This window comes from Staurois parvus, unplaced genomic scaffold (genome assembly GCF_062004578.1).
Source record: "Staurois parvus isolate SC_StPar_1 unplaced genomic scaffold, SC_StPar_1.0 ptg000027l, whole genome shotgun sequence".
NCBI lineage: Eukaryota > Metazoa > Chordata > Amphibia > Anura > Ranidae > Staurois > Staurois parvus.
In genome coordinates this window covers 2,906,004-2,931,050 of record NW_028317823.1, presented here as the reverse complement: position 1 = coordinate 2,931,050, position 25,047 = coordinate 2,906,004, and positions in this window count along the sequence as shown.

Below are 25,047 nucleotides of genomic sequence, written 5' to 3'. Positions count from 1 at the left end.
AAGTGCTTCTTCCACACGGTGATAGTGAAAAGATATAGCTGTGCACTCACCAGATGCACAGTTTAACTGCGCATTTAAAGATGAACTCCTTTCCAAATCCACCGACAGTTTCTAAAGGTCAGGTCAGGCCAGATATTCATTCCCCTGTTGTATAGCTGACAATCCACGGTCTCTCCCTTAGGTGGCTCTATAGGTGATAAGTGACTCACCAAGGGCCACAAGAAAAGGGAGACCAATAGCGTGATACCGTTTCAAAAAGTTTGGACTTTATTCCACACAGTATACAGATAAAAGGGAAAAAACACACACTGACCATGAGGTGAATTTAAAAGATGGCCACCGGGACCTCCATTGTGCCGGCAACAGAGAGATAATGACGCTGAAGCTTTCCCCTTTTGATGATGTGCGACTAGCACGAAACGCGTCAGGGAAGGAGCTACAGCGTCACTATCTCTCTGTCGCCGGCACAATGGAGGTCCCGGTGGCCATCTTTTAAATTCACCTCATGGTCAGTGTGTGTTTTTTCCCTTTTATCTGTATACTGTGTGGAATAAAGTCCAAACTTTTTGAAACGGTATCACGCTATTGGTCTCCCTTTTCTTGTGGCCCTTGGTGAGTCACTTATCACCTATAGAGCCACCTAAGGGAGAGACCGTGGATTGTCAGCTATACAACAGGGGAATGAATATCTGGCCTGACCTGACCTTTAGAAACTGTCGGTGGATTTGGAAAGGAGTTAATCTTTAAATGCGCAGTTAAACTGTGCATCTGGTGAGTGCACAGCTATATCTTTTCACTATCACCGTGTGGAAGAAGCACTTTTTGAAGGATTGTCACCAAAGACTGTTTTGCACTGCATGTCACTCTGTTTGTGACAGGATATTTATGGTTTCTTAGTAGTCACCAATTATCACACATACCTTGGATATTTCAATATAACCATAACTGTGATTCAGTATAATTATAATTGCGATACAGTGCCGCATCCTTTATATTCATATGATTGCGAGGTTTTTTTGGTTTACTTTTCGATGCTTGGCTGCTTTATTTCACTTTGAGCGCTCGCAAATTTCTTTTAAGCTTGAACTTATATTGAGAATGCCAAACTACAAGCACCCTAGGCAGGAGAGCACCACTAGGGAAACACTCACAGTACAGTTCAAATGCAGATATACAATGGGAGGAGGTGTGTCGACAGTGTCTGTTCAGAGGGCAGAGTGCAGCCTGGTTACTCCAGTCCCAAAGAGAGGGCTTTTTTGTAGGATGGCGAGTCCCTAACCTGTCCCTTCTCATCTGGAACCTTTTTCTGCCACTACTCACTATGCCCGACATATGCAAATGCACGCCAAAACCCGGCGGCATGGACTTTTAAAAGGTTCTGCTGACCCAAGGGGTCACCTGGATGCAGCGTAGTTAACCGGAACTCTGCTTCCAAGATCCTGTACACATTCTATTCCAAATCAAAACATAAAGAAAAATATATCAAATTTGTGTTGTTCCTCTAAAAAATTTGAAGAAAAGTGAATATTAGACTGTTCAAAAAAATAGCAGTGTTTGTATTCTTCTTTACAAACTCAAACATTCACTATATAAACTGCAAATGTTTGAAGATTTAGCTTTCCTTTGAATCACTTATTGAATATTTAGTTGTATAAGCACTGTTTCTGAGAACTGCTGTACATCTGTGTTGCATGGAGTCAACCAACTTCTGGCACCTGTGAACAGGTATTCCAGCCCAGGATGATTGGACTACATTCCACAGTTCTTCTCTATTTCTTGGTTTTGCCTCAGAAACTGCATTTTTGATGTCACCCCACAAGTTTTCTATTGGATTAAGATCCGGGGATTGGGCTGGCCACTCCATAACGTCAATCTTGTTGGTCTGGAACCAAGATGTTGCACGTTTACTGGTGTGTTTGGGGTCGTTATCTTGTTGGAACACCCATTTCAAGGGCATTTCCTCTTCAGCATAAGGCAGCATGACCTCTTCAAGTATTCTGATGTATTCAAACTGATCCATGATCCCTGGTATGCGATAAATAGGCCCAACACCGTAGTATGAGAAACATCCCCATATCATGATGCTTGTGCAACCATGCTGTCAGGAATGGACTGGCCAGCAATGGTGGGACTCACCTGCCTTTTGATCTGCAGTACCAGGGCTGGCCAGCGGGTGCTCCCAGCAATCAGAGACTCAACCTTTCAGCCAGCTAACACCTGGAGCTGATGATACTGGTGTATTTAAGGGATGGCCAGACTTGCAGACTCTGCCTTGGTGTTGTGTTTGTCCTGGGCCCTGTATCTGTCCTGTATCCTGTTTCTGTTCCTTTGCTGACCCTGCCTGATCTGAACCGCTGCTGACTTCTCCTGCTCTGATCCCGGCTCGCTCCTGACCATCCCTCTGCCTGACCCTCTGTACTACGCTGCTTGCTACCTGTTCTGATCCCTGGCTTGTGACCCTGACCATCCCTCTGCCTGACCCTCTGTACTACGCTGCTAGCTACCTGCTGAACCTAGCCTGTGACCCCGACCCATCTCTGCTTGCTCCCCCTGTACCTACCTGCCCTATTGATATTGACCCGGCCTGCCTGACGACGCTTGCTTGTATGTACTGTTATCTGTGGGTGGTTGGTTTGGTTTGTTTGCACTGTATTATGTTTTAGTATTGCACTGCGTTTATGTTTGTATGGTTAGTGTTAATAAATTATATTGTTTATCACATATCTGAAGTCTGCGTTTCCCTGCGTCAGTCACACACCTCTGGTCACACCTGGGAGCCCTGACACATGCTTCACTGTCTTCACAGTGTACTGTGGCTTGAATTCAGTGTTTGGGGGTCGTCTGACAAACTGTCTCCGGCCACTAGACCCAAAAAGAACAATCTTACTTTCATCAGTCCACAAAATGTTGCGCCATTTCTCTTTAGGCCAGTCAATGTCCTCTTTGGCAAATTGTAACCTCTTCAGCACGTCTTTTTTTCAACAGTGGGACTTTGCGGGGGCTTCTTGCAGATAGCTTGGCTTCACATAAGCATCTTCTAATTGTAACAGTACTCAGAGGGAACTTTACACCTTCTTTGATCTTCCTGGAGCTGATTGTTGGCTGAGTCCTTGCCATTTTGGCTATTCTTCTATCCATTCGAATGGCAGTTTTTTGCTTTCTTCCACGTCTTTCAGGTTTTGGTTGCCATTTTAAAGCATTTGCAATCATTTTAGCTGAGCAGCCTATCATTTTCTGCACTTCTTTATATATTTTCCCCTCTCCAATCAACTTTTTAATCAAGGTCCGCTGTTCTTCTGAACAATGTCTGGAACAACCCATTTTCCTCAGAGTTTCAGAGAGAAATGCACTGTAACCAGCATGTACAACATTTGCTGCCTTCCTTCCTTAAATAAGGGCAATAATTGCCATCTGTTTTTCAAAGAATGAATGACCTCACTAATAGAACTCCACACTGCTATTATTTTGAACATGCCCCTTTCAATGAGTGATTCAATTACACAGAATCAGCAGCATGCATGTCATGACTGTTGGGTCTGTTGGATTTCTATTACTCTACTACACCTGCTAGTAAATTATTTGCCATGTAGAAATATAATTTCTACCAAAAACAGTGATTGATCAGGTTAGTGATGTCTGACTGCTATTATTTTGAACACAACTGTAAATGATTCTATTAAACAAAGCGGTATGGCAAACTAACAAATTGTAACAAACTTGCCTTTGATGTCTCTGACTGCTAACCCTCCATTTATACCAGGGTCACCAGGGAGTGCATTCCATCACTGTGAAACAGAGGATGCACTACAGTTATATCATATGATGAAGTATATGTTTATTCTTAGCCTACAAGAATGGAGAACAAAATGGGGAGTTTCCCCTCTGGATTTCTAGAGATGCAGTCATGTTTCTGACTTAATTAGCCCCCCCCCCCCCCCCCAAAATCACTGCACTCTATGGAGGACTTATGCTTTATAACCAAGTGAAAGGCTGTTTGTTAATGCCACCAGCCTTACTCATTGTATGCTAACTCTGTTTAATTTTCTACATAAGCCAGCCATAGACGAGTCGAAAACTGAACAAAAATTCTTGTTCATTCGTTTTTTGCATCACTAGTTTGCCAGCTGCGACATGCCATTTCCGTGCTGCAAACTAAAGTGTCTGATCCAAAATGCTGGATTTTGTTGTAGAAAAACAATTGATGTCAATCATATGAGCTATTTTTGTTTTTTGAGCGACAGAATATTTGGTTTTTCAACTCGGCCATGGCCTACTTTACCCTTGACCATACTATACCTTTAACATTCATAGACCATTTTGAGGGAGAATTAGAATAACGGTGAAACAAACAAGATATTGAAGCTAGTTCACCCTAGGTTCACACTGAAATGTAGATTTCAGTGCATTTTCCAGTCTGCAGAATCATACTACAGTCCATTTCACATGATTTCCTATGGATGTAGCTCACATCTGTGCGTTTTGAGCCGGTGCATTTTTTGGAAAGGGTTAGGGACTTCTGTTTCCTGCATCAGATTGCATTTTGCGTGTAATAGACTTCAAAGGAATCACACCAAAAATGCAATTGTTGAGGGGTTTTTTTATGCAGTTTTGATGCGCTCTTAAGAAGTGATCATTGTCACAAAACATGTCAGGCCATTTTCCTGCGGCTTAATGTCCTCCAACCAGCCGCCCCACAGGATTCATCTGGTGGTTATTATGTCTCCAATCATTAACCACTAGGGTACCGCCCGCAGTACATATACTGCGGCAAAGCGGACTCTGTAGGCAGGATCACGTATATAAACGTGATCCTTGTTTACATGCTTGCGCCCGACAGCCCTGCCCGCAGCGCCGATCACGGCTGCAGGTGTCAATCACTGGGTACCGGCCAGTGATTACCCGCCGATTGCCAGCAAACAGTGACACAGAGCACAGCTGCATTTTTTCAATGCAGATCTGCTCCCTGTCAATTACCAGCCCACTGTTCCGGAAAGCGTGTGCAACAGTGAAGTACACCCCCCCGCCCACTAGTAAAACACTCCCTAAAAAACACCCTCCACCCCAGTGCCATTAGTACAGTATCAGTGTGTTTTTTTCACACTGATCACTGTATTGGTGTCAGTTCCCATCAGTGTCAGAATGTCCGCCGCAGTCCCGCCATAAGTCGCTGATCGCCACCATAAGTCACTGATCACCGCTATTATTAGTATACAGAAAAAACAAAATCCAGTATCTATACCACCATTTGTAAATCCTATAACTTTCACATAAACCAATTAATTTACACGTATTGGTATTTTTTTTTTAGCAAAAACATGTCGCAGAATACATTTTGGCTGAAATTTATGACGAAATTTGATTTTTACATTTTTTTACTGGACGTGTTTTATAGCAAAAAGTCCAAAATATTGTTTTTTTCTCAAAATTGTCGGGTTTTTTTTATAGCTAAAAAATAAAAAACGCACATGCGATCAAATACCACTGAAAGAAAGCCCAATTCATGGGAAAAAAAGGATGTAAATGTCATGTTTGTGTAGCGTTGTATGACCGCGAAATTGTCAGTTAAAATGACGCAGCTCCATAACACAAATCGCTTATGTAATCACTTCCTGACCGCCCTATAGCAGAAATACTACTACAGGGTGGCACAGGTGCGCAAAATCACATATATATATAATTGATTCGTGCTCCTGTGGTTTTCACGTTCCTCCCAGATAGCCCGTCAGTACACCAGTCATCACATTTAACCCCTCGATTGCCAGGAAGACGCTCATACACAATAAACCTCCATTGCTAGTAAAGTGTCTGAACGGATCAATATGTTTGATCAGATATATACCAGCGTTCACATTAGTATAGCGTCCCCCAAAATGCAGCATTAGCGGGATCAGCCCCGGCACCTGCCAGCACCTGCATTTAGCCTCTACGCTTACCCCCCCTTCTCCCCCAGCAAGTGCAGTGTCAGTAAGTCACTCTCACTTGATACATTGCACACAAAACCGCAGTGTTGGCAGAATCAGGCCTGATCTCTGTTAGCACTTGCCGGTAAATTTTGATGGCTCTCATATGCAGCAGAGTGCCAGTACTAGTGCCACGCTACCTTTTGGTGAACTGGCAAGTACTAGTGGCCTAGTACTTCCTGATCTTTCACATACCTCTTAGATTGTAGGCTCCAAGGAGCAGGGCCCTCCTAACCCTCTTGTATTGAACTGTATTGTTGCTGTATTGTCTCCCGCTATATTGTAAAGTGCTGAGCAAACTGTCAGTGCTATATAAATTTGACCTCCACTTCCACCCCACCCTACATTCCTCATACTGAAGCTCCCCCAACACTCCACACCTTTGACCTTACTACCATCGAGGAAGTCTCCAAGATCCTCTCTGATGCCCGCCTCACCACCTGCCCCCTCGACCCTATCCCCTCACGACTCCTACGACCTCCCTCCCCCTCCATCCTACGCTCCCTCACCCACATCTTCAATCTCTCCCTCTCCTCAGGCATTTTCCCCTCCCCTCTGAAACATGCACACATCACCCCCATACTTAAAAAGCCCTCCCTCCTCGAGCGCCTCGTCTACACCCGCCTATGCTCTCACCTTAATGACAACCACCTCCTCGATCCCCTACAGTCCGGCTTCCGTCCCCTACACTCCACCGAAACCGCCATACTCAAACTCTCCAACGACCTGCTAACCGCCAAAGCTAATGGCCACTATTCAGTGCTCCTACTCATTGACCTCTCTGCGGCCTTTGACACAGTCGACCACCCCCTCCTCAAAAAACTACACTCCCTTGGCCTCAGAGATTCTGCTCTCTCCTGGCTCTCATCCTACCTGTCACAACGCTCCTTCAGCGTTACCTATAATGCTACCACCTCCCCCTCACTCCCCCTCTCTGTTGGGGTCCCTCAAGGCTCTGTCATTGGGCCCCTTCTCTTCTCCATCTACACCTCCTCCCTTGGCCAACTCATACACTCTCACGGCTTCAACTACCACCTCTATGCCGACGACACACAAATCTATCTCTCAACCCCCCACCTCACCCCCTCGGTCTCTGCCCGAATCACACACCTACTGAGCAACATATCAGACCGGATGTCACTCCACTTCCTCAAACTCAATCTTTCCAAAACTGAGCTCTTAGTATTCCCCCCCGCGCGTTCCCCCTCCCCTGACTTCTCCATCAAAATCAATAACACAATCATCAGTCCCTCCCCTCATGCCAGGGTGCTAGGTGTAACCCTTGACTCCCATTTGTCCTTTCAGCCCCAAATCCAATCGCTGTCCAAATCTTGTAGACTTCACCTCCACAACATCTCCAAGATACGCCCGTTCTTAACCTCAGAAACCACTAAGCAACTTATTCACTCCCTGGTTATCTCTCGCCTTGACTATTGTAACTCCCTCCTCATTGGCCTACCTCATCGCAGGCTATCCTCTCTTCAGTCTATCATGAATGCTGCTGCCAGACTCATCCACCTTACTAACCGTTCTGTATCAGCCACCCCTCTCTGCCAATCCCTCCACTGGCTTCCCATTGCCCAACAGATAAAATTCAAAACATTAACAATAACATATAAAGCCATTTATAACTCTGCCCCAAATTACATCAGCAATCTAGTCTCCAAATATCACCCAAACTGTACTCTCCGCTCCTCACAAGACCTCCTGCTCTGTAGCTCCCTTGTCACCATCTCCCATGCTCATCTCCAGGACTTCTCCAGAGCTTCACCCATCCTCTGGAACTCTCTACCCCAATTTATCAGACTATCGCCTACTCTGCTCACTTTTCTGTGAAAACCTATCGCTTCAGGGAAGCCTATCCTGCCCTCAGCTAATAATGGAATCTTCTACTCTTTCTACCAGTCCATCCCCCACAGTTATTACCTTTTGTACCACTAACCCCTCCCTCCTAGATTGTAAGCTCCAAGGAACAGGGCCCTCCTATCCCTCTTGTATTTAACTGTATTGTTGCTGTATTGTCTCCCTTTATATTTTAAAGTGCTGAGCAAACTGTTGGCTCTATATAAATCCTGTATAATAATAATGGGACCAAAGTCGTATGCTAGGGTTAGGGTAAAGGGCTAGGGTTAGGGTTAAATGATAGGCTTAGAAATAGATTTAGGGTAAGAGATAGGGATAGAGTTAGTGTTAGAGTTAGGGTCAGAGGTAATTGTTAAGGTTAGCGATAATTGTTAAGGGTTGAAATGCTAACCCTGACAATTACCACTAAACTTAACCTTAATGATTACCTCTAACCCCCCAATCCTAATGATTACCATTAACCCTAACTCTAACTCTAGCCCTAACCCTAACCCTAGCCCTAATCCTAGCCCTTAACTCTATCTATAACATGCAACTTTGGTCTAATAAGGTTTTCTGTTCTACATTGATGCGACTTTCATGCTATTTAAGTGCCAGAGAATGTAAAGTCGCTTCAAAGTTGCACTACATGAACAGAACTGCCATACTTTTCTATTAGCACAAAAAATTCAAAACGCATCCAAAATGCACCAGAAAACAGGCTGGGAAAACACATCCACTGCAATCTGCATAGATGTGACCTAGCCTCAATCATCTTTGATAAATTCTGCTACTGCAGAGAGTAATTATAAACTGCTTACCAGGTGGTATTATACCTTGGCATGCATTTCTTAAAAAAATGGGATCAGTAGGTAGGTGTCTCCTTTATGCTGGACACTGTCCTATATATGGTGGTGTTGCCCTCCCTCCCTTTAGTCATTTGGCTTCATAAAACCAAAATCTCTGTCTCCAAATTACAAAAAAAATTTCCTCATTTGCCGAATGTGGCTAAAGCATCATCCCAAAGCACTGGAAACCATCAAGCCTGCCTATAGCGGAGGGGAAAAGGTTGCTTAGGATACCTAAAATCTGCCTGATAGAGGACAAAAGAATTGTCAACAAATTCCAATTTCTGACTTTCCACTCTATCTGGGCAGGTTGGATAACTTTTGAAAACTCAAAATTCTATGGCAACCAGATGGCTAATGCATCAACTGTGGTATTACCAAGCTGAGGTCAGCTAGGGCCACAACAGGCGGGGCCACAGGTCCTGAATTGAACATGGTGACATCATCAGGAGCATCAATGACATAACAGGTCAGAAACTGGAGACAAGATAGCTTTGGGGTACAGCTCATCACAGCTGGAAGCCAAAAGGAGAAAGACTGTGGTGAGTATTTCTCTCTATTTCATAAACAACTAGTAAAATGAATGTTTTATATTCTTCATAATCTGAGACTTGGGGGCCATTTTTATGTGTTTTATTTTTGCTCGAAGTTAGGCTTTAATTATTATACATTTTGTCCTTTGACTCCCTTCCTAATTGCGTGAAATATTTATTTTTACATTCACATTTAAAATGAATAATAATTAATACGAGTCTTGTTCTATGACAACATGCTGCTTCCATTATCCACATTATCATAGTACATCCATTATTCTACAGGTCAGGTCAACTCTGACCCTTTGTCTTGACTTCCACCATAATTGAGCCCAATTCTAATTCTGATGTAGATACAAGAGAGCGGTTGCTTATCACATACTTGTACATGTTCAGGTTTGATTAGAATATTAGTTATTTGACAATTCCTTAGGTACATTGCCCACCAACAATTATAACAATTCTTTAAAAAGCGTGTTAGAGATATACACGCGGCTGTGAATAATATATAAGATGGAAATGGGGACATCTAAAATTCAGTGACAAGAATGAGACTGGGTAAACAGAAGAGAAATAATATAAACAGATGTTTGCTATAAATATCTAGCCTTGCTCATTGTTAAAGCATTTCAAATGTGTGAAATTCCTCATACTATCACTTACTTGTTCACTGAGCTTTTTTCACTATATGTTTTGCAGTTCAGTAGTTTGCATTGAATTTTATCTTGCTGCAATTCTGGCTTTTGTTAACAATTTGGTGATCAGGGGTATGCTGTAACTTGAGTGATATCGCTAAGAAAGCTTTAAAAATGTATGTAAACCCTAAGGATGATTTTTTTCTAATTTGCTCCCATTTGGTCTAAGGCAAGACATAGATGATGCCTTTCCTGCAACCACAGATTGCAGGAAAGAAAATTGCTTTATTCCCCCATCAACACAGTCAGTGTTGATGGGGAAATCCCTCCTGCTGTACTATTGCATTCTGCTGGTGGGGAGCCTTCCTTGGTGGCAGAACATAATGATTACTGCTGGCAGCTATAGGCACTGTTAGCCTGCAAGTTTATTGTTTATGTTCTTACCTCCTTGCTGCAGTGCTGTTCCTGATCCCTTTCACATGTGTGTTTGTCTGTGCTCACCTATGGGCCTCATCTGCTGTTCTCTGGGTTTTCTTTCCTTCCCTTCCATCACTTCCTGTCCTGCCTCCTTGTTTGCCTGCCTATATAAGACATGCTCGGTCTAGGCCACTTTGCCTGAGCAACTTCCTAGTTGTTGGAGCTCCTGTGTGTTGCTATTGCCTGTATTCTGCATTGACTACTTGTGTACCGAACCCAGCTTCGTTCTCTGACTGTGCTTGGTTTCTGCCTGTCCTGACCTCAGCTAGTCTATCGGATTTCCGTTTGTCTCCTCCCATTGTACTCTGCTCTCGCAAGCGATCTCCTCATCCTCAGCTGGGTGTACCTGGGAGCCACAACCTGGTCCCAGCTTGCTGCAAGTCCATCAAACCATCAGGGGCTCTGGTGAAGAATCAGGCTGGGGCTTAGACTCCGCGCCCTGGGGAACCCCAAGTTGAGTATCTACAAAGGCTCGCTACCACAGGTGCTGACATGCTGGTAGCATTTACACACAAAAACCCAGCAGGCTAGTTGTACTGAAGTCGATCGATGGATTAACTTCAGTACATCCAGCCTGGACAGATTCATCTGGATAGATGAATCAAATCTCAGCTGGTCCCTGAAGAGCTGGCCGAGATTTAATCCATCTATGGCTGGTTTAAGGATAACACTGAAAGCATTTTGTTCAAAAAGAGCAAAATGTCAATCCTGCCAGACATCTAGTGCATGTAGCTTCCAACCATCCCTCATTTGGAGGGAAGGTCCCTCTTTTGGGTCTGAATCCCTCTGTCCCTCGGGCAGCCTTAGTTGTCCCTCTTTTCGGTCTGATGTGTAAAACAGTTTAACCAACCTCTATATTACTGCATTTGTTATCCTGAAAAGACAATATAAAGATAAATAGAGAATCAAAAAAACACTTGTGGGGTTTAGCCAATCATTTTTGCATGTTAGATTTTTATGGTCCGTATAACCGGGGCAGTGGAGAGAAATTGTCCTTTGCCTACATACTATCCCATGTTAAATGGTGTCCCTCATTTCAGAAAGTTGGTTGGCACAGTATGCTAGGGAGCTGATAACAGTTCGGAATAGGAAGAAAGGACAGAAAGTTATCAGATGTTCCTGTCTTGGTGGACTAAAGATCACCTTCCTATGGTATGGAGAAGAAATGAATAGAGGGGAGGGGTTCTGTAGTCCTGTCCTATGGTAACAATACTGTCCCCCCATAAATACAGTACAGAAAGTGAGTGTTGCCACCAGGGGTGGACTGGCAACTCACGAGGCCCCCCCGGGCAATAGGGGATCATGGGGCCCCTGTGTCCTTACCCACACTCAAAGCAGACCCAAAAAAGCCTATAAAAAGGTACCAGGGGCATTTCATAGGGCCCCCTACTGACCCCGGGCCCTCGGGCAGTGCCCGAGTGCTCGAATGGTCAGTCTGCCCCTGCTTGCCACTTAAGTGTGTTACTGCTAAGATCACCAGGTGAAAATAAATGAATTCCATGGCATCCACCACTAGGTAGGCTGCAATGTATTTTTTTTTTGGTTTGTTCTTGGGTTCTGAGCAAACCCATAGTATATAAAGTAAGAGATCTAATTCATCTAAGCATTTTATACTTCCAGTAACGCCCTCCAGATTTAGCTGAATAGCAGTTTGCTTTTTTTTCCCAGGCAAAGGCTGAGTAGCAGCATGGGGATGAGTAAGTCTGTGGACAGGCTGGGAGGCTCTAACAGGTCAGGGCTTCTGGAGCCCTCTCACCCTTCATGCTACAAGCTTTGGCTAAGCCAGCCCCTCACTATAAAACGAATGGCACACAACATTCATAATGACAGTGTATTGGAAGCTGCTGTAATAAGAAAGCTGCCAGCTGCATTAGATTAGAGTAAATTTAGAAACTTATATAAATATATACTCCTGTGCCACAGAGCAATCCCCAACCCTAAAATATGAAATGCTGCTGTGCACTAGTATAAACACCAAATCATAAAAATCATATAATAAACAGCGCAAAACAATACCCAACAAATTTCACATAATAAAGGAATAAAGTGAAAAAGTCATATTTTGATTTAAAGTGTCCAAAATTAATGTGTCCAAAAAATATATATAAAAAATATAATAAATATATATATAAAAAATAAAAATATATATAAAAAGCTTTTCTCCAACTTCAGAGTGCTTCATCAAAAACGAGTAAATATATATTGTGGTTATCCTTCTGTGATAAGTGCTTCCACCATCCACCAGTGAAAAGACCAACATTAATCGCACTCACCAGATAATGGCGAATAGTAAGCCTTTTAGGACTTTTAGGGATCCTACACCCCCTCTTATAGCCTCCAGACCTCCATTCCACCACACCAGACTAGGATGATTCTTCCACCTCCTTTCTCCAAAACCGCTCCACCGTTGTGCCAAAGAAGAAAATATTGCATATAGTGTGATATTGCTAATGACCTCCTCTTAAGTCTATAGTAATAATGCCAGTAATGTCACTCATGGTTCACAAAATCATTAAAGGCTTTTTATTATATAGCCTCCATCGGCCAAACACAGTCAAATACCATCCAGGATCAATTGCAGAAATCCCACAACTTGCTGTGCAGAGGATGACAGTATGTGTGACAGACAGATCCCTAAAATGGCCGCTAGGAACGCACAGCTCGGCGTGCGCTCCACTCACCAGAAGTGACGTATGACGTTCAAACAACGGACCAGAAGTGCGTCAACGCGTTTCGCCCCTCCCACTGGGCGTTCTCAAGACCAAGTTTAGAAACTGTACATTCATTCTGATTGTTAGCTCTTTGGGTTATCAGCCCCTTGCCACATTTTTTTATTGTTATTATTTGGGCTGCTCGTTACATGATTACACAATAAATCAGGGGTAGGCGACCTTAAAGAGGAGGATATCTACCTGAACTATATGATAGAAGTCAAAGATCACTGGGAACGGTGTTGAACAGTGTCACCTCCTCACATCTGATTTAAACCTCTAATTGCCATACTACCATATCACAATCGCATGCATTGCACGGCAATCATAGGTTGAAATCAGGATGCAACATATCACCTCCGTAACACCTGTTAAAAAACACTTCGGAACTCTTTGCAGAGGAGCAGCAGTGCCTCTGCTCTTGTGAATGAGCCCTTACTTACCTCTGGCAACAGCACTCTTAGGGCTTGTTCACATGTAAAGTTGGGTGGTAAAACCCTGCGGTTGAATCATAGTTTTACCACCCCCAATCCCTACTCCCTTTAGCTGCTGAGGCAGCAGCCAAAGGTTTACATATGCCGCGGCAGGAATTACACCCCCTGTTGCTTTTGGTGGGTACTACTGCCTGTAAATTGAGACCCATTCAAGTAAATGAAGCCACTCTGCAAGTGGCCCACAACTGCGTGCTTCTGCATGGTCCAAGGGGTTAAAGCAGGTAGTGAGAAAGCAACACAATGCTGCCTGTTTATCCCCTTGTTTGCTGTACTGCACAAGGTTGTAGGGCACTTGCAGAGCAGCCTTATTCACTTGAATGGGTCATGCTTGGCAGGTGCTACACCCACCAACCATGAAAGGGCATAGGAGCCAACAGAGGAGACATCAACATATATACATATATAGCTCTTTCTCCAGTTTCAACTTTACAAGTAGTCCCTCTGCATTGCACTCTGATGCTGTGGGATGGTGTGTCATTCCCTGACCGTGATCTACCAGTCAACTGGACGAGGTCTACTGGTAGATCACAATCTACTGGTTGCTGACCCTCGTCAGAAATGAAGGGTGCTGTGGGAATGCCCCCTTGGAGGTTGAGCCTGTAATTCAATGTTTTCCCAACAGACACCTAACTGATGTTAGTTACATTTAACCGCTTGCCTACAGGGCACTTTTACCCCCTTCCTGCCTAGGCCAATTTTCAGCTTTCGCAGCTCAAATGACAATTGAGCTGTCATTCAACACTGTATGCATATGAAATTAGTATCAGTTTTTTCACACAAAGAGAGCTTTCTTTTGGTGGTACTTAAGCACCATTGGGTGTTTTATTTTTTGCTAAACAAACAAAAAAAGCCTGTAAATGTGCGAAAAAAAATCCAACATTTTTTTTAGTTTCTATTATAAAATTTTGCAAACAGGTAATTTTTCTCCTTCACTGATGTGCATTGATGAGGCTGCACTTATGGGCACTGATAGGCTGCACTTATGGGCACTGATAGGCTGCACTTATGGGCACTGATAGGCTGCACTTATGGGCACTGATAGGCTGCACTGATGGGCACTGATGAGGTGGCACTGATAGGCAGCACTGATGGGCATTGATAAGCAGCACTGATGAGGAGGCATTGGTGGGCATTGATGAGGAGGCACTGATGAGGCTGCACTGATATGCGGCACTGATAGGCAGCACTGAAGGGAACTGATAGGCAGTGCTGATAGGCGGCACTGATAGGTAGCACTGACTGACAGCACTGATGGGAACTGAATGGAAGCAATGATAGGCACTGACTGGCAGCACTGATGGACCCTGATTGGCTTTATTAGACAGAACTGATGGGCACTGTTGGGGCTGCCCTGATTATCACTGTAGATGTCTCCTTTCACACTTGCCAGTTATCAACAGTACTTTCCTCAGGCTGTGACAGTATGAGAAAAGTACTGCCCATAAGCAACAAGTGTGTTTACATTGTGATCAGCTATGATTGGACACAGCTGATCACATGGTAAAGAGCTGATGTGATTGACCCTTTACCGCGACGTGTGATCAGCTGTGTCTGAAAAACACAGCATTTACAGAGAGCGCCTGCTTCAAAGGAGGGCACGGTTCTGAGAGGACGTCATATGATGCCCTCCAAAAACTAGACAACCACACTGTAGTCGTCGATTGGCTATAGCGCGGTCAGCAAGTGGTTAATTTAGAAGACATAGAACATCAAGTGGTGAAGAAAAGGTGGTGATAGATCCAGAGTGAGGCCCCATTCACACTAGGGATTTTTTGAATTTCAGGCAGAATTGCCACAATTCTGCCCAATTTCAAAATGCTCAGCTAAAATGACAAATCACAGAACCGCATGTTCCAATGCCATTCATTTTATTGGTACCTGAAAACACTGTGTGATTCTCCTGCAATTGTTGTGCACTAAATCGTACTGCAATTGTCAGAAACTGCATCACGTGATTTGTGTCGCCCAAAAGAAATTCCTGAACATTCAAAATGCCCTAGTGTGAATGAGACCTGAAAGTGATTATTGTGGTTTCTTGCTTGGTGGTTAGCGCTTCTGCCTATCAGCACTAGGGTCATTGGTTACATTCCCAAGCATTACTCTACCAGCAGTGGAGTTTGTATGTTTTCCCCCGTACTCGAAAAACATGCTTGTAGGTTAGTTGGCTCCTGTCTAAACTGGCACCAGTGTGTATGTGTGTGATTTTGCATATGTTCAAGTGTTACACCAGTGTTGATACCGACTTAAAGCTTTGATGCATTTTTGTATGTAATAATCTGGGGTTTTTTATTGTTGTTGTTTTTCTTGATTTATTGTTCTTTTTGTAGTTTACACCATGCAAGTACTCTATAAAAAGGCCACTTATATCTGTAATGTTATACCAGATTGAGACGTTTCACTGTTCCGTAGTTTCTCCTACATGTTACACTTTTTGTTAATCGTATCATTAAAGGCCGAGACATGAACATTTTAAATGTACCCATTTTATTAAACATGAAGTTTTATCATCTCAAGAGGGGGAAAAAAACTTTGTTTAATTTTTTTTTTCTCTAATCTGTAGAATCTTTAAACGGAACACATGAAACGCCACTGATAAGATAGGAGCTGTAATAAGGTTGATTGCCACTGTGAAAGCCTGTGGCTCTTTTCCTTCACAAGTTCAAAAAAGGAAGTTAATATTATGATTATATTTTATTCATGAAAGAAAATAAGTCTGTAATTCAAATTATTCTGGGTAATTTATTAAAGAGGTTTAAAGAGGAACTCCAGAATGTAAACCCCACCTGCCTATTCCCCCATCTTCAATATGTTTTATTTAAAAAAATAAATAAATATATATATATATATATATATATATATATATATATATTTGTTTTTCCTGCAGTCTTGTAGTTGGGCCAGTGACATAATGGCAGCTTCCTCTTTTCTCTCAGATGGTAGGTCAGCCAATCTTTGTGAGCTGAGAAGTAGTCAAGTAATGATGTGTGAGCACCACTTATTCTTGGAGTATTTTGAGCCCAGCCTGCATCATGACGCACCCCATAGGGTGTTTGTAAATGACAAGCTAGGCTCATAGGAAATTGGCAGAATGACTGAACCAAGGAGGTTCAGGGAGAGTGCTGGAGTGTGGCGAGGGTGGGTACATATTGTGAATATTTTTTGCATACATTGGTAGAGGGAATCCAAAAAGTTTTTAGTTGGAGATCTACTTTAATATTTTATTCTGTATATTTAACTTGTTATAACCATGAAGATCTAACAGAATTACCTTTTACAGTTACCTACTAAATATGAGCAATTCTGTCAGGGATCCGGGTGTGACCAGAAATGTGTGGACTGACACAGGGAAGTAGCAGGCTTCAGGAACACAGGCGTAGTCAGGGCTGGAGAGGTGGAATGGTCAGGCGGGCCGTAAGTTACTGTCAGGCACCGCCCTGGTGGGATCTCTAGTTACCCACAGAACAGGATTCCCCAGGGCACGGAGTCTAAGCCCCAGTCTGCCTTTTCACCAGAGCCCCTGATAGTGGCGCAGGACTGAGACCAGGTCGCGGCCCCTGAGTGCACCCAACTGTGGTAGAGGGGTCCGCCGAGGGTATGTAGGGGGGGAAAGCCTGATGTGAAGGGGCTGGCAGGTTTGGACAGTAGTGACTGGATCCATGTGGGATGAATGGATCGTCTGGGTAGCGTCAGGCGTAGTCAGGCAGGCCAGGTCAGCAACGTGCGGGCAGTGAGGTACCGGAGGAGCAGGCAGAGAATAGTCAGGGTCACAAGACGGATTCAGTAACTCACGGGCAGCGCGGTACAGAGGATCAGGCAGAAGGATGGTCAGGCAAGCCAGGGGTTCAACAGGAGACGATCAGCAGAGGTCAGGATCAAAGCAGGGTCAGCAACTAGGCAGATAGGCAGGAACACAGGATACCAGGTACAGGGGCTCATGGGAAACATACACCAAGGCCCTGACTGCAGGTTTGGCCATTCCTTAAATACACCACCTGCAATCAGCCCCAGGTGTTGGCTGATTGCAGGAGTGAGCTTCTGGCTGCTGGGAGCACCCGCTGGTCAGCCCTGGTACTGCAGCCCACACAGCAGGTGAGTCCCACCACCAGTGCTGAGTCCATTCCTGACAAATTCTTTTGAACAATACAACCATTATGGTTTCAGTAAAGTGGTACAAAAGGAACTGAAAAGCCCACCTCTAAAGTACACAGCACTATCTATAACAGAAGATATAATACCCGTCCGCACTTCCAGCAGAGTCATGCAAATCATTCTTTATTACTACTTTTAGCCATTCGCGCATCCGGAACAGCTGGTATATAGCAGAGATATAACTTTACAGTGCCAATCTCATCAACTTGCATACGGCTGTTTCTGACTGCTTAGCCCTCATCATTGAGAGATATCCCTTTACTGGATCCAGAGTGTTGGGCTTGTGAGTTCAGTGTAGCAGTACAGCCATTAAGGTTTCAGTGAAGCAGTATTAAAGGAACCTTCTTATAACCTTCTGTTATAAGAAGCCAAAGCTGTATCTCTCACAGTATGTTAGGGGTGGACTTTTCAGTTCCTTTAGTACCAATTCAACATGACTTTATTGGTCTTGATGATGTATTGGGAGACAAAACGCATCGGGTGGAGCAAGGCATAAAACATCCTCCATCACAAGTGGAAAGTATGCTTGCATGGAAGCAGGAATTGTTTGTGGTGCCTGACTCCAGTATATGATCACGCTTATAGTTCCTTTCTTGTAAGTGTAACTTTTACTTATTTTATTGAATTTTAATTAAATGGTTGTATACAATGAGGATGCTTCCCCTGTGATGGAGGCTTATGGAAAAGGGGAGGAGGGGCAGCAATATTAACTTTATAAGCCAAGTGTCATTGGCCCGCTTATTAGTTTAAGGGGTCTCAGAAATTCCTACCTGCACAGGGAGAATTTTGTTGCATGGAATCACGGTGAAGCAAGAATGCTGATTTGTTGCATATACACTTTATTGCAATGTATGACTATTTTGGACTGGTTTTTACACTGTCAGATCTGAGAACCGTAAAAGTTACTTCATAAAGAATTTTTGCACAGAAGAATGACACTTTTGGACATTGTTGCACACTAATATTAACTATTAAGGCTTTTTATTTACTTATTCACAATAAAAATTAACTAATTTCTTAATGGCATTATTGTGCATGGGAAAACTAGAATGTATTTTGGGTAATTTAATTTTAGGCACACGAAGAGCAATTTTATTTAACCATAAAGGCGGGAATTGCTGTATATGAAAGCAGAGTTTGATTAGGATATTATAGAGATATCAATATAGCAGCTGTTAAAAAAGTAAATTTTGAGGTGGGGGTTGTAGAATAACATACATATGGTGATAAATTTAGTAACTTAAAATGTGAATATTAAACTGGGTACATTTTTTAGAAGCAACTCAAAAACAAATAATCTCATCAGCTATTTTCACAAAATCACTTTGGAGTTCTAATTTTCCTCTCCTTTGAAAACCAGCTCTTATGATTCGTCTTTATCGTAAGCGTTTTCACTTCCAGAAGCTGCAGGCTCTTCTGCGCATCAACACAAACTTCAGCATTTGAGAGATTGATCTGGGATTGCAGCCTAACTCAGCTCTCCGTCTCTAATGTCTTCAAATACATTATTGGTCATGGTCCAGGTAAGCTCAGCTGCTTTGCCGGAGATATCCCCATTAATGATGCAGTAGTAAATTGTCTGGGCTTATCCTGTTACCATCCAAAATCCCTGTTCACACATCTCTTGATTTAGTTTAAGGCACAAGAAAGTAAAAGATTTGTTTAAAACAGATCGGGGATGAAAAACAGGCTTGTTTTGTGAGATACAGTGCTCATGTACATTTGTGTTATGTTTAAAAGGGGAACTAGAGCCAACTAGGAGCCCTCTGTTCTCAAGCCCATCCAGCTACCTTAAAAGAGACCCTATAACAACCTAAATAAACTGTAAAACAAAGCTGCATAGGAGAATCGGTTTTTAATACTTGCCTACTCCATCACCAGCACTGCAGATTTCTGTTGTATTGAGTTGCCATTGCCTGAAGAATCTTCACTCTTGGAAGTGTCAGATACTTGGTCCCCCTCCACATTCTGAGGTTCCAACCTTCAGCCGCTACGTCACAACAGGACACAATAGTGATGTAGAGTCATGCAACTGTGCATTCCTGTACATTCCTCAGAGATGTGGTAGGGAATAAAAGTCTGGTAAAAGGAACTGGTGCAGAGCCACCCAAGTAAAGAAGGTGAATGGTGGTGATCCCACGAATAGACAAGATGTCCGTTAGCTATCATGAAATAAGGCTTTATTGTCGAAAATCTGGTTTAATATCAGCAACTCATTTCATGGTAAACATATAGTCTTCAGGCAAGTACATCACAATTTTGACATCAGCTTTATATAATGTTTGCACGCCTCTCAGAGTAGCACATGCATGTGAAGCTGAAATTGGAATTTTGACGAAATGGCTTTATGTTCACAAAAAAATACATAGCTGGGTTTAACCTAATTGTCATTAACCAATAGCCGCCCGGCAAAATGCTGTAGATTTCTGGGTGGACGCCAGATGGCATACTCCCGGGCATTCGCAGTTTTTGCGCTTGCAGAGCCGCGCAGCAGCACGATCTGTCACCAATAAATAAATAAAATGTAGCGCTACTCATATAGCCCTGAGGAAGTCACATGGTATTGTGACGCAACGCGTCGGCCAGATGTAGTGACGCACTTCCGGCGTGGCGGCCATCTTGGTACACCTGTGTACACCCATGCATATTCATCACATCCAAAAGCATAAGGTTGAAGTTGTGATGTCTGCTATCTAATGTGAGTGCGCAATTTACTTGTCATTTTCTGGATATTGGCAATTAAACATACTACACAATGGAGCCATGTGTTTTATGTTTATGCGCAGCGTTTGATCTTGTCTGGAGAGGAGCCATTATTGGAGTGCTGACCCTTAGAGAGAGTTGTGTATGCAGTGGGAACAAATCTTTGGAGTGACAACCGTCCGGAAGGATCTGTGAGAGGGATCCTTTTAAGTGTTTTGACCCGCAAGGGTCGAAGTTTTAAGGTGAGAGGCTGATCTAGCCGGTGGTCGGATATTTTGTCAACAATCAACCCACTGTCACACAAATATCAGCACGAGTATTGGATTGGAGTGTGTTTGGTTTTTATAAGCACAGAAATATATAATTTTCGTGTTGTGTGTTGCACTTTTTTTCACATGTATGCACATTGATTGTCACTGAATGGGGGTATTTATGGTACACGTGTGTATTGATGTACACGTTGGTTCATATTTATATATATTTATTTATATATTCCTGTAGATGCACTTATTTATTTCTTTGGAATTTATCATATAATATATATTTCCAATAGTTGGAAATATTGATTTATTTTTATTTTCATCACTATCACTGTTGAATTTTGTTTTTGGGTTCACTGATCACTGGATGATATTTATTTATTTGTGAAAATTTCACTTAAAAGGGCACGGCATTGGTATTAGTATTATTATATGATTTATTACATGATAAGTTATATATTATTATTATGATTTGATATATCATCCATTGTATGCTAGTGTCTAGCTGTGAATGGTCACAGCGATGACATGCACATGTCATATGATTTAGCTGTGGCCAAATCACAGCTAAGCACAAAAAAAAAAGCCTGAATGAATTGATGTCATTCAGGTAAATGCTTGCTTATAGCAAAGTAATATAAGCAAATTGTGTAAAAAAAAAAAAAAATACTGATCACTTCCCCAAAGTAGTACAATGTTACTATGGTAACACTGTACTACTTTGGACATAGTGAAATATGAAAAAAAATCTTTAAAAAAAGAAAAAAAATGTAATAAAAAATTAAAAATAATAAAAAAATAAAAAAAATAAAAAAAAATAAAAATAATAAAAAAAATTATATATATATATATATATATATATATATATATATATTTTTTTTTTTTTTTTTTTTCATACTGTCACCAGTCAGTGTCCCTGATCACCGCCATGCCAGTTATATGATGACGCTGTACTGCACTGGAGACAGTATGTAGAAAAAAAAATAGTGAAAATTATTTTTTTTATTATTTCATTTTCCGAAAAATTATGACGAAAAAAATACAACTTCAAAAAACTTGCCATGCCTCTTATGAAGTACGTCGGACTGTCTACTCTGCAAAAAGGGGTCATTTGGGGGATATATGTACTGTTCTGACATTCTTGGACCTCAAGAAATTAGATTGGCTGTCAGTACTTCAGGATTGATCAATATTCAGATCTATACCATAGTTTGTGAACTCTATAACTTTCCTACAAACTAAAAAATACATCCTAATTTGGGTTATTTTCACCAAAGATATGTAGCAGAATACATCTTGGCCTAAATATATGAAGAACAATTATTTATTTTCAAACTTTTATAACAGAAACAAAGAAAAACTTGTTTTTTTTTCAAAATTTTTGGTCTTTTTTTGTTAATTTAGCAAAAAATAAAAACCCCAGTGGTGATTAAATACCACCAAAAGAAAGCTCTAGTTGTGTGAAGAAAATGATAACATTTTAGTTTGGGTACAATGTCGTATGACCGCACAATTGTCATTCAAAGTGTGAGAGCGCTGAAACCTGAAAAATGGCCTGGGCAGGAAGGGGGTAAAAGTGCCCGGTATGGAAATGGTTAATAAAGCTTAGTTTGATCATATCTACCTGCTTTCTTTTCTATTCTAACTCAGCACCATTGATTTACATGACACTGCTGCTTCATTCCCTTTTGGAGACTCTTACTCCCTGCCCTACTAGTGATATGCCACACACCCCCCTGTTCACTTCGCAGTCAAACATTCGAACCTAACAAATGTTTGACTGCAAACTTGGAACCCAGGGGAAAATTCACTAAGCGGTATTTTACCGCATCCAAGTATGCCTTAAGATACCGAACAGCATTTTTCCAAAAAAACTTGGCAATCACTAAAAAATGCTACCAAAATACCACATGAGTTATTTTATTATTATTCTAGTATTGAAAACATGCCTTAATGTTTCAGCTGTCAGTGGGGTTCCCTTTTTATTTTATTTTAATTCAAAATTTAGCAAGAAAAACAGTGTGGGTTCCCCCCCCCCCCCCCCCCCACATCCAGACCAAGCCTTTCAGGCCTGGTATGAATTCTGAGGGGAACCTCCATGCCAATTTTTTTTTTAAAAATGGAGTTGGGTCCCCCCAAAAAATCCATACCGGACCCTTATCCGATCATGCAGCCCAGCAGGTCAGGAAAAGGGGGGAAAGAGCAAGCGACCCCCTCTAATGAACCATACTAGGCCACATGCCTTCAACATGTGGAGGTGCTTTGGGGCTTTTGGGTCTACAGGTGGTGGGCTTATCAGAATCTGGATCCCGCCCCAATCCATGTGAATGAGTATGGGCTACATGGTACCGCTACTCATTCGCAAAAAAAAATGTAGTGTAAAAAATGACAGTAGACAGTCTTTGACAAGTCATGAAAAGAACAAAAACAAAAAAAGTCCCCCAAAGTAGATCCAAAGTCATCACAATGCCCGCCGCCACCGCCGACCCAGAAAAAGAAAAAAAGAAAAAAGGCTCTGCTCTCGACGCTGGCTCCCACTGCCTGCCAGCTGCGCTGGTCTGACAGTTCTTAAATATCTAAGGGGTGGGGCTACCTGGTGCCATCACTTGGGTGACCCCGCCCCCTTGTGATGTCATTGACCGGGCATGCTGGGTCACAAGGGGTTCAAAATGGACTTTAGAGGCACAATTTTGCTTAAAATACAAAATTTTATTAATCTATTTGACCAATTAAAATAGAACACATAAAAATTTAAACATATATTTCACATTCAGATCTAATGTTCCTGTCCCCAAATGCAAGGCAGTGTCCTGACCAGAGTTAACTTACTGTCACATCACCACTAAGGTTCCATTTGTAATGTGGTCTAGGATAGCTGTAGGTTAGAATGACTAAGTCCAGCTCAATGTGTTTTGCAGCTATGTGCTTCCTCAGGAGCTTAATGCAACATCTATTAAATACAAATTACCAGAATTAATATATATTGTATAAACGCTCTTGGAACTATTCATTATCATATTGTAACAAATCACTTACAAGATATCAGTATGTATAAATCAAGGCAAGAAACTCTGCCCCTTACATTATATTACAATTAAATATTACAACTAAAGTGGTTCTAAAGATTTGATTAATTTTTATTTAAAATAATAAACACATCATACTTACCTGCTCTGTGCACAGAGCAGCCCAGATCATCCTCTGCTTGGGTCCCCTGCCAGCACTTCTGTCTCCTCCCCCTTGCAAAGCCCTTTTCTCTGGGGGCACTTGTCCTCATTGGCTGTGTCTCAGCCAATGAGGAAAGAGAGACCTGGGAGATTTGCTGCTCTCGTGCACATCGCTGAATTGCGATGGGGCTCAGGTGCGTATTGGGGGGCTGCTGCACAATGAAGGTTTTTACCTTCAGGCACTCTGTTTTTAGAACCACTTTAATGTTAGAATGTCAGGGACTGCGGACATAATACAAAAGGTGGTCACAGTAGTTGACTGTCAGAGACATGCTATAGGAGTTGTTAGAGACTGAGGACTTCAGGAAATAGTAACAGACTGGAGATACAGTGAGGAACAGAAGTATTTGAACACCCTGCGATTCTGCAAGTTCTCCCACTTAGAAATCATGGAGGGGTCTGAAATTCACATTGTAGGTGCATTCCCACTCTGAGAGACAGAATTAAAAAAAAAGATCCTAATAGTGCATAACCATGGTACCGAGCACTGAGCCAACGTCCTTCTCGTTTATATAAATCACCACAAATAGAAACATTTCTTTGAGTGCAAACTCTTTTTTTGGATAAAATAATGCAGGAGGTTTCCAAAACATCTCCGATTGCTGTGTACAGCATATATCTGGTGTACGGTACTCTGCTATTTTCTTCAAGTAGCTGAACAGTCTATAATTAATGTAGAGTAGACCAGTGATAATATGCTCTGCTCTGTGTCAGGCAGCGTGCACTCTCAGAAAATGCCATGTTTGTTGTGGCGTCAAGCTACAATTGTCGGTGTCTGTTTAGCTGCCAGTAACCAGCATTAAAATGCACACCGTGGGACCCAGCAGTCTGTGGGCCTTTTTGGCAAAACTGTATAACCCAAAAATAAGAACAGTCTCAGTATGGTTCTCATTTCACAGCACGGGCTGCCAGGATTCATAATAATGTAGTCACTCTATAAAAGAGTCATGAAAATACTTTGTATAGGAAAACTATTGTGACTAATTCTCACTCATTCTCACTGCTGGTAATTTAAGCAGTGAAACTGACATCCCTTCTGAATGTCTACTATAAGCTGCACTAATAAACAAAGAGCAGAGTGTTGCCCTGTCCAACACAAAGCAAAGAAACTAAAGCAGGTATCGGTAGGGAGTCACTACAGTGACCACCCTATACACAAGATTCTATCCACCATAATTTACAAATTATATATATATATACATTTTTTT